At 41.0% G+C, this 10,732-nt stretch overlaps 1 long non-coding RNA gene across 3 annotated transcripts; it reads left to right on the forward strand.

The window, feature by feature from the left end:
* The first annotated feature begins 6,520 nt into the window (after window positions 1–6,520).
* On the forward strand, window positions 6,521–10,528 carry LOC136221823 (uncharacterized). Of its 3 annotated transcripts, none has more exons than XR_010685327.1 (4): window positions 6,521–6,703; window positions 8,286–8,404; window positions 9,395–9,484; window positions 10,013–10,528. It is a non-coding gene; the product is annotated as an uncharacterized lncRNA (long non-coding RNA). The 3 variants fall into 3 exon arrangements; XR_010685326.1 differs by having other exon boundaries at window positions 10,030–10,528; XR_010685328.1 differs by lacking the exon at window positions 9,395–9,484 and having other exon boundaries at window positions 6,523–6,703; window positions 10,030–10,528.
* Window positions 10,529–10,732: the final 204 nt, after the last annotated feature.

The following is a 10,732-nucleotide window of genomic DNA, read 5'->3' on the forward strand; positions in this document are numbered from 1 at the left end:
GCCTCGAAAACCGAGATCCTCCCGCAAGGATAGATCACCCCCATCTACTAGACGTAGACAGAGCAAAAGGCCAATAGAGATACCACGTTCGGATAGGCCACCACCACCACGCCAAGGGGATGATAGGCACCTTCCCTCAGGAGGCCATGGAGGGGGTAACGGTCAAGCTCCTCCGGGCGGACATGGAGGAGGAGGTGGAGGTGGAGGTGGCGGCAGACGTGGAAGCGGAGTCGGACATTCGCCCTCGGATCCGTCTTCTGGATCCAGCTCTTCATCTTCTCCAAGTAGATCTCCACGTAGAGGACGTCTAAGGGCGGGTCTGGAGAATTTTGATGATAGAGTTCGAGCTGCGGTGCTCCGCATGAATGAGGAGGATGCTCGACATAATCCATTCGCCAATCGTGATTCGCCCTTTATGGCCTGGATCGAAGCGGAGGAAACGGATAGGCATTTTAAAATACCTAATCTCCCAATATACACGGGTGCTAACAACCCAGAGGCCCATGCCAGAAAATATCGAATACTGCTTCGCCTTAACCGTGCAACGGACCCGGTGCTATGCAAGATGTTTATCACCACGTTAAAAGGTCCCGCTTATGACTGGTTCCAATCTTTACCTCCTGCAATGATAGACAATTGGGATCAACTAAGCAGAGAGTTTTGTGCTAAATTCGCCGGATGTATCCCCCCAGTGGTCAAGTCATGGAAGCTTTTTGAATTAAAGCAGAAGGCGAATGAATCCCTTCGAGAGTATGTAAACAATTTTAACAAATTGTGTATACAAATTGTTGATGTGGATATCTCCATGGCAGTGGAATCCCTGGTAAAGAACACAACATGTAAGAGTTTGCAGGAGGATCTAATTCGAAAGAAGCCCAGCAGCATGGCAGAATTGATGGAACGCTGCAAAGACTTCATAGAGGTGGATGATATTCGTCGAGAATCAGTTTCTCCGCTCAAAAAAGATAAAGGCGAATCTCGCCGTCAGGAGAAGGAGAAAGATAAGTACCAAGATTCATCCTCTAGAGGTCGGCGAAGAGGCTCTAAGAACAAATTGGCATTTGGTTCATCATTTACGCCACTCAATGCCTCTAAAAGTGAAGTGCTCATGTGGATCGAGAACAGTCAGCATAAGCGGAGCATTTCATACCCCAAACCAAAAGGGGGGGAGTACACCAACACTGGTAAAAATCCCAAAAATGATTGCAAATACCACAGGAAAAATGGCCACGACACAGACGCATGTTGGGAGTTGGCCAGAGAAATTGAACGTCTCATTGAGAGAGGAAAATTGGATCGGTTCGTCCAAAATGATGCTAAGAAGGATGGATCCAGGGATGATCCGAAGAAGAAAGGAAAAGGGACCATCAATGTCATAGCAGGCGGACCTGGGTACCAACCTGTACTGAAAAAGGCAAAGATCACTGCTCTTGACAGGGCATTACTTAATCGCCCTTTTGCAGATGTTGGCCCAGAGATCTCTCCTCATGCGAATGCCTTGGTCATTACTTTGATGGTGGAAGGCTGGGAGATGAAAAGAGTGATGATCGATACGGGGAGTTCGTGCAATGTCATCACAAGGGGAGCATTTGCCAAACTAATGATAGATCCAATCCAGGTGGAAACCACTGTAGTGGACATCTTGGGAGTGACAGGACACACCATTCGTACAAAAGGCCAGGTAACATTAGACTGTGAATTAGCTGACGAAGATCAAGTCTGGAAGGGCGATCTGGAATTCTCCATCCTGGATGGCCAGTTAGCCTACAATATTATCCTTGGGCGACCCTTTATCTCTGAGGCGGCAGCCCTTATATCCATACGCCACTTAACTCTTTATATCCCCACGGCCAAGGGAGGTGTAATGATCAGAGGAAGTCAAAAGGTGGCTCAGGAAACATATTCGGCATCGCTAATGCTTCACCCCCAGTCAAAGGAAGAAGACGAAAAGAACTCGTCACAATGGCCTTAGGTGAAACAGAAATGTACCTCATGGCGGATGAAAAGCAGGTACGGATGGCGAAGGGGCTCAAGGGAGAAATTAAGGAAGCAATCACCAAGGTTCTCCATGAAGCAGAAGATGTCTTTGCCTGGAAGGATGAGATCCTCCCTGGGATTAGTCCAGATGTGATCACTCACAAACTCAACATCGACAAAGATGCGGTACCGGTTGCCCAAAAATGGAGAAACCATGGCCTTGAAAGGCAGAAGGTGATTGAGGAAGAAATCACCAAGCTCCAACTGGCGGATGCCATTGAAGAGGTACTTTATACACAATGGCTGGCGAATGTAGTTCTAGTCAAGAAAGCGGGCGGATCATACCGCATTTGTATTGACTTCACAGATCTCAACAAAGCTTGTCCCAAAGACAACTATCCTTTCCCGTGTATTGATATCCTTGTAGATGGAACCGCAGGACACGTCATGTACTCCTTCACAGACGTAAAGTCGAGTTATCACCAAATCCCAATGGAGACTTCAGATAGAATCAAGACCTCGTTCGTGACTCACCAAGCCACTTATTGCTTCAAAGTCATGCCCTTTGCGTTAAAGAACGCAGGAGCAACCTATCAACGGACGATGAACAAAATATTCGCCGAAAGCAAAGGTGATAATTACTCCGTCTATGTAGATGATATGATCATCAAGAGTACCACTGTGGAAAAACATGCAGATGACGTAAGGGAGGTACTGGGCGTACTTCGACGTCACAATATTAAACTGAACCCAGAAAAATGTACCTTTGGTGCAACGTATGGAAAGTTCTTGGGATTCATGATCAGCCAGAAAGGAGTGAGTCCAAATCCCGACAAGATTAAAGCCGTTCTGGAAATGCAAGCGCCACGGAACATCAGGGAAGTGCAACGCCTTAACGGGCGGATCGTAGCCTTGGGCAGGTTTATCTCCTGTTCAGCCCGTAGATGTCAGCCCTTTTATGAGGTGATCAAGAAGCAAAAGGCGTTCGAATGGACCGAGGATTGTGAAAAATCTTTTGAAGGAATCAAACGGTTTCTCACAGAACCGCCCTTAATGAGCCGACCCTTGAAAGGTGAGAGTCTTTACATGTATGTCTCGATTACAGATTAAGCTGTTTGCACGGTCATGATAAGGAAAGAAGATGGCCAGCAGTATCCAATTTATTACGTGAGCAAAGTATTAAAGGATGCTGAAACCAGATATTCCAAGCTTGATAAAATGGCGTTGGCTGTTGTCACCACGGCAATCCACCTTAGGCCTTACTTCCAGGCTCATACTGTTATAGTTCGAACAAATATACCAATGAGGAAGGTATTGCAAAAGCCGGAAACTTCAGGGAGATTGATGGAGTGGGCAATCTGCCTTGGAGAATTCGATGTGCGATATGAGAGTAGGTCAGCCTTAAAGAGTCAAGTCTTGGCAGACTTTGTAAATGAATTCACTGAAGAAGGGATGAATCTCCCTAAATCTCAAGTCGAAGAATGGACGATGTATACAGATGGAGCCTCCTCGGCAGACGGAGCTGGTATAGGCATCGTAATCACAGGTCCCCAATATATAAAACTACGATACGCAGCCAAGTTGGATTTTATTGCAACCAACAATGCAGCGGAGTACGAGGCCTTAATATTGGGACTGCGTCTGTTGAAAGAAATCACTCCCGAGCGGATCGTGATCTATAGTGACTCCAAGTTGATGGTCAATCAAGTGATCAAAAATTACGAGGTAAAGGATGATGTTTTGGCCAAATACGTTGCCGAAGTTAAAAAATTGTTGGATCACCTTGAAGCCAAAGAAACTAAATGGGAGCTGATCCATGTACCTCGCGGATCAAACACTGAAGTGGATCATCTAGCTAAAATGGCTTCCAGTAAGGCGAATTGGGCAGACCCACAATGTCCCTTCGAAGTTAAAGTAGCCCCAGCCTTCGCCTCAGAGGAAGTATCCCTACTCACAACAGTAGAAAATGATTGGAGGTCTACCATCCGCCAGTATCTATTAGATGGAGCTCTACCTATGGACAAAGAGGAAGCTCGACGGATTGTAAGGAAGGCGGCCTATTTCTCCATGATCAATGATGGCCTCTATAGAAAATCTTTTAGCCATCCTTGGTTAAAATGCATTTTGCCAGAAGAAGGACAACAGGTCCTCAAGGAGTTGCACGAAGGAGCATGTGGGGGCCATGAGGCATCCGCCTCCATCCTAAAGAAGTCCAGGCTTGCAGGATTTTATTGGCCCATAGCAGAACCTGATGCACAGAAACTGGTGGAATCTTGCCATAGTTGTCAGATTCATGCGAATGAATCTCATACTGCCAAACATCTCCAGAGGCCTATCATTGAAGGTCGACCCTTTGCCCTTTGGGGAATTGACATCATTGGACCATTTCCTCCTACTCGTAAACAACAGAAGTACGTAGTAGTGGCAGTAGATCATTTCACTAAATGGGTAGAGGCTGAAGCTGTTTCCTCCATCAATGCTGAACGAATGGTTGAGTTCGTCAAAGATAATATTGTGGGAAGATACGGAGTTCCACACACGATCATCACTGACAATGGGACGCAATTCAACTGTGGGGAGTTCAAAGCTTTCTGTGAAAAATTGGGCATTCTAAACAGGTTCGCCTCCGTATATTACCCACAATCCAATGGTATGACTGAAGTCACGAATCGGATAATCGTAAAAGGAATAAAGAAAAGACTGGGTGAGCATGATAAGAAATGGGCAGATCAGTTAACGAGCGTCTTATGGGCGTATCGTACTACTCCTCGAACGGTCACGGGCGAAACCCCGTTCACCCTCTCTCATGGTGTGGAAGCTGTAATCCTAGTCGAGATATTGGTACCAAGTGACAGAATTGCATTCTATTGCGAGGATGAAAACAGTCAGAGATTGAAAGAAAGTCTTGATCAAGTGGAGGATAGGAGAGACAAGGCATATGTACATATGGCGGCATACAAGCAGCGGATCACAGCTTATCATGACTAAAAGGCCAAACTTGTAGACCTGAATGTAGGAGACCTTGTGCTCCGTAAGGCCGAGAAAATCCAATCTAGAGAAGGGAAGGGCAAGCTAGGGCTCACCTGGACAGGTCCATATCGAATAGTGGACAAGATTGGGTTCGCCACCTTTAAGATTCAAGACATGGAAGGAAATACATTGCCACGCACTTGGAATCTCCAAAACCTCCGCAAATACTTCGCCAGAAAATAGAATGTAAACAAAGGTCTTGAGTACTCTTTTTCCTTTAATAAGCTTTTTTCCCATGAGGTTTTTCTTATTAAAGGTTTTAATGAGGCTCACATATGAGACCCGCTTGCTGTAATAACGCATATCTTTTATCAATAAAAAGCGATTGTTCTATTGTCCATATTCTTTTTCAGTATTTTCTTGCAGCAATATAAATATTCCAGTCTAAAAAAGAAGGGGGGGCATCCAACGCTTCCCACACTCAAAAGTATCGCTATCACATAGCTACTTTTTCTCCTCAAAGATAGGAGAACAGTCTCATGGGCGGATCTATCCTTAGATAGTCACCATTCGAGATAGAGTTAAAACATTCCTTGGACGCAAGGTCTTTACACTCTCTTACTCCCTTCCCAAAGAAGGGTTTACAAAGTCCTAAAGGCGGATCGCTTCACCTCAAAGATAGGTAGCAAGTTGATCCCTAAAGGCAGCTTTACTTCCTCTAAAGGAATAAAACAGCTTCAAACCTTCACAAAGGTTCGCACGATGGAGTATGGCTGGCCACCTACTCCGAAATAAATCCTACAAGCTTATATATTTACTTACGCAAACGTAAAGGTAAAATAAATAGCAACCATAAGGATTAAATAATTGTACTTAAGTTTTACAAACAACAAAACTAAACATTAACATGAGTATTCTCCTTAGCATTCTTCTCGCCTGAGGCACCTGCTTGAGAAGCTTCCTTCTCAACAGCTCCAGATGCGCCCACCAAGGAGACTTCCTTTTCCACAGAAGGCGTTCCCTCAGGAAGAAGGGTGCCATCGGTTATTGGTTCCTCACCTGCCTTTGAAGGTACTTCCTCGAGATCCACTAGCTTGACATTGGCGGAAGGCTTGCTTTCTTCGACCGGTCCCTTCATCCATTTTCGAACGTAATCACGAAGGTAGTCCTTGATCTCCGAAATTTTTTTATATTTAAGAACGTCATCTGGTTCCGGAACGGCGAACTGCGGATCTGTAAAATCGATCTCGGGATACGCCAGTTGGAAATATGCCATAATCAGTTCGCCGTACACTACAAGAAAAAAAGGTTTTTATGACCAAAATTTAATGTGGGTATAATTTCCACTCATTAAAACCATGTTCTCATTAATGAGTGGAAGTTATACCATTTTATTATTCAGGCCTAAAATATAGATATTTGCTCGCTTTCACTAAAATTCCACTCATTATTTCGGAGAGTAAAAATACCAAGCTTTAATTATAAAAAAAACCACTCATTAATACGCTAAAATTTTCATTTACCGCCATTCCACCAAATTATTCCCTCCAGTTATTTTGAGGACTAAAAAAGAAATAAAGTAAAATCGGATTAACCTAGGGCGTCTCACTCCCATCTTCTCACTTCATGTTCGACCTAGGTGGGCTTCTCACTCCCGTCTTCGAACATAGTCTGGGCTTCTCACTGGCATTGAGCTTGTTCGACCTAGGTCTGGGTTTTCCTCCTTCACGTCTGCGGCATCTCTTCTCTTATCTTGGTAATTTCTTTTATTTTTCCTGTTTTCCTTTCCTTCCTGTTCCGCTGTTTTCCTCTTTATGGGTTTTGATTCAATGTTTTTATGACCTTGGTTTAAGATGAGAAAGCTATGTCCTGAACTGTCTTTTCGATCTAGTTTTTTGCTTTGTCTTTTCGATTTGTTCACTGTCAATTACATAACCCTGTTATATCTGCAAGATCGATTGGAATTGAATGTTGATTTGTTGCTTGTCTTTTTTTATCGTCCTGAATTATTGACGATTTATTGCTTGCCTGTATTTCTTCTTCTGATCTTGTGCCCATTAGTTATCACTTTCTAATCTTCACATACTTTTTTGAATTGATTTTATTCTTCTACTATTTGCATCAGGATTTCTTGATTCTGCCCTTTACTCTGTAAGGGAGCCTGTTGGAGTCCTGTTTTGTGGTCCATAGGAAGGGGTTCTCCAGCAATCCCTTTTAAACCTTTAATTTATGAAATCCCTCTTAATAAAGTAGGGGTTTCACATTTGCATTGTAGGTCTAAGGCCTCTTTTTCCTCATAGTTGCGAGGCCAGAACTAAGAGAATTAATTTTCCACACATTTCTTCTTATCTGGCATAGGTCAGATATGGCGTGTATAAATGTAAGACAAAATAAGGCTTGTAATAGCTTTTTGTTTTTAGTTCATCACACTCATTTCGCTAATCCTTTCTATTAGATTCTATTCATGAATCAATAGTACAGTATAGCTATTCTTTGTTTGTGTGACTACTGTTTTAAGCTTATTATTTCACAGGCCTTTTGAGTTGTGCTTCGTGTTCCATCATCTAATGGTTTTATGGTGCATTACTTTCAAATTTTAATTCAATTGAGTGAGTGTATGTTTCACTTGACATATATGTTAAAGGGACATAAGTATTAAAACTCATGGGCATTGGTGTTGTTGGGCAAGTTTTACTCTTTGGATATAGTCCAGGAGACCCATGACCTCAGTCTTCTACTTCATAAAATTATAATCTCTAATTTGAGGCAGTGAAAACTCTTTCACTCTAATGGGTTTTTTTTATGAGAGTTCTATTGGAATAGCAAATGATCAGTAGTTGAGAGTCCTTAACTATTTCACCAGCTTTGTTTGTTAAAGCTAACTTTCCTCTTGCATTTGCTTTTCCTTATTAGTTGCCACAATATTGAATGTTACATGAATCTTCATTCATCTGATGTGCCATTTGAATGAACCATAAGGTTCCCTTTCATTTCCCCTATTCAATATGCTGAATTTGCCTTACCTTGGTACGAAAAACATCCTGATGCATAGGATCTTACAGATAATGTTAGATTGCTGGAATATGTTGAAGTTCATAAGCAACATCTTGTATGTGGATTCTTGATGAATAGGATCACATTGTAGCATCAAATACTTTTTTTTATGGTACTTCTCTGTTTCTTTTATTTTGTCTTATCACTCTCGATTGTGATGAATTTTTTTCTTATGTTGTTCTTTCATTTGGAGTTGTTTGGTGCATTGTCACAAAATGAGAAATGCATATTTGAGGATGGTATGCATCTAACTGCTATTGGTTTTCATGAACTGCATATTTCAGGTGTGGTCATTAACAACTGTTATCTCTCTTTTCTATGGTTTTCATGAACAAGGCGGAAGCTGCAGGTTCGAGTAACTTCCTTCGGTTCGTTCGACGTGATCACCAGCCATCGTCCATCTGTTAGTCTCTCTCTCCACTAATTTATTTATAGCTCTGTAAGTTCTATTGTGATTTGTGAGTTTACGATTTCTGTAACCTCTGTTGTGATTGAGCTTAGGATTTCTGTTCGTCCATATTTGTGCTATTCTTTTTCCAATCTCGGTCTACTTGGTTAGGTTTCCTTTTGAAGAGGCGTCTGATGTATTGTGTTGCGGATGATTGTAATTTCTATTGAATTGAATTTCAGTTGAATTTTTGTTGATGATTGTAATTTTGGTTTGATTATTGTGGACAACTCAATGTTTGAAATTACGAGATGATTAAGTTTTAAAATGATTGAAATGCCTCTTTGTTATCTTGGAGCTACTAATTAAATTTATAACGATGAAACCCCTCTTTCTTGCCCTCTATCTCTGTTTGGAAACAGGGTTTTACCCTGTTTGGTAGGGAATACCCTCATTCAATTGAGATGAGTAACCTGCTTAAGCCAGAAAATCCAAGAATAATTATTAATTCTGTTGGTTAGACTTTTCGTAAGAAAATTAAGGTATATTTAACTTATAATTGGTAAATACAATAAGTGGGTACATGCTTTGAGACTTTTCTTGGCTTAAAGGTTAACTCTTACTACTGTGTTATTGTGTTTCATTATTAAAGTCATGATTTTTGTGTTTTCTATTTAAAGCACAACCCATTCGTTGTTAAATTCATGCTTTTTGTGTTTCACTTGCTCAACCAATTCTCTAGATAGACACTTGACATGGTATTCTATTGTTAAAAAGCATGCCACAAGTTTTATCTTCTTTGGGTTATTGTGGAAGTTGTAGTTCCTTCAATTTCATGATTTTCCTTTTTGGTTTGAGTCTCTCGTCCTTGGTTGTCTGAGTTTCTTTGGGAAGTGTTGATTGGTTGGAGTTCATTCTCAGTGATTTGGCTTCTTTTCTTTTCTGTGTTGCAACTCTTTCACTTTCTTCCTTTTTCTTTTACTCCCACCTCTGCATACTCTACAGAATCCTCCTTTCACAATGACCGGAATTCATGGGCCATCGGATTGTGCTCGGGAACCGCTGCGGCATCCTTCCCTCAAAATCAATGCCAAGGCCTGCTTCTTTTCCTAATTACCTATATTTCTATTAATGATTCCTTATGATTATTGACTTATATTTATATGCCACCGCCTCTTGCCTTTTCTTTTTCTTTTTTAGTTGATACTTAGCTAATGTTTGAAGGTGTTTGTTAATTCATTGATTCTTTTCCCCCGAGTTTCCTTGGTTATTGTTTCACTTGGATGGTGAAGAAAACTTTTTATGGGCAATTGAAGTGTCTATCTATTTTATTTTACTTTCTCTGCAGTTTCCATGCATTGCTTTGATTATCAGTGAAAACTGCAACTTTTCAGTTATCTAGCTTTTCCTGTATTAGCGATTGATATACTTTTTTGCTCGAGTCTCGTGCAGGAACCTTTTAATGTTGTACCACTCCGTTTAGACTTGGTTACCTCTTATGTGACGCCAGTTGATTTTTTCTACAAGAGAAACCATAGGCATATCCCTATAGTGACATAGAGACGTTTTATTCTAATTGTTTGATTAATTTTTCTTAGTTATGTTTTAATTAATGTATATCAGATCCTGCCTATAAACAGATGCATCCTCCTTATCAAGCACTACCACAAGACCGACAGGCACACGAAGCCATTCTGTGACCAAAGGAATGCAAATTTAGTGATCATAGCACCGAGAGAAGGTTAAGAGGTGTAAGCCTGACACCCGACGCTCAACTTACGTAACGCATCAAGTGGAAGCTATTTTAAATTGATGTCTCGTAGCAGTTCCGCTAAAGTGAGAATTTGTCAATAGCTCGGTGACATTCTAGGCATGAGCAAAGTTAGAATGTGAGTGTTTTTGCCATCCTTGACGCTTACCAAATATGCCTGCCATTAATTTTTCCTTTTGTACAAGCTCTTGGATGAACTTAATAGGGTTGTTCTTTGGCAATACCTAAATAACTCTAGGTGTTGATGACTTAATTTTAGGTTTTTTTTCTCCCCTAGTTGTTATGGTTTATATTTTACAAGCCACACTAGATTATTTGCACGAAAGTTTTTAATACTAATTACTATTTGATACCTACCATAGCTTCCTTCAATCCAAATTTTTAAATATTTTATTATTGAAATTCTAATCCTTATAAGCAATATCATCAATGACATGGAACACTATGATAGAATGAGAGGATTTATAATCATTATAAATACTTCTAATGAGTGTATTTTATATTATTACAAATATTTTTAATGAGTGTATTTGTTACTCATTATATATAGTTTTTAGTAAGTGTAAATGCCC

Source organism: Euphorbia lathyris, chromosome 3, assembly GCF_963576675.1.
Source record: "Euphorbia lathyris chromosome 3, ddEupLath1.1, whole genome shotgun sequence".
Taxonomy (NCBI): domain Eukaryota; kingdom Viridiplantae; phylum Streptophyta; class Magnoliopsida; order Malpighiales; family Euphorbiaceae; genus Euphorbia; species Euphorbia lathyris.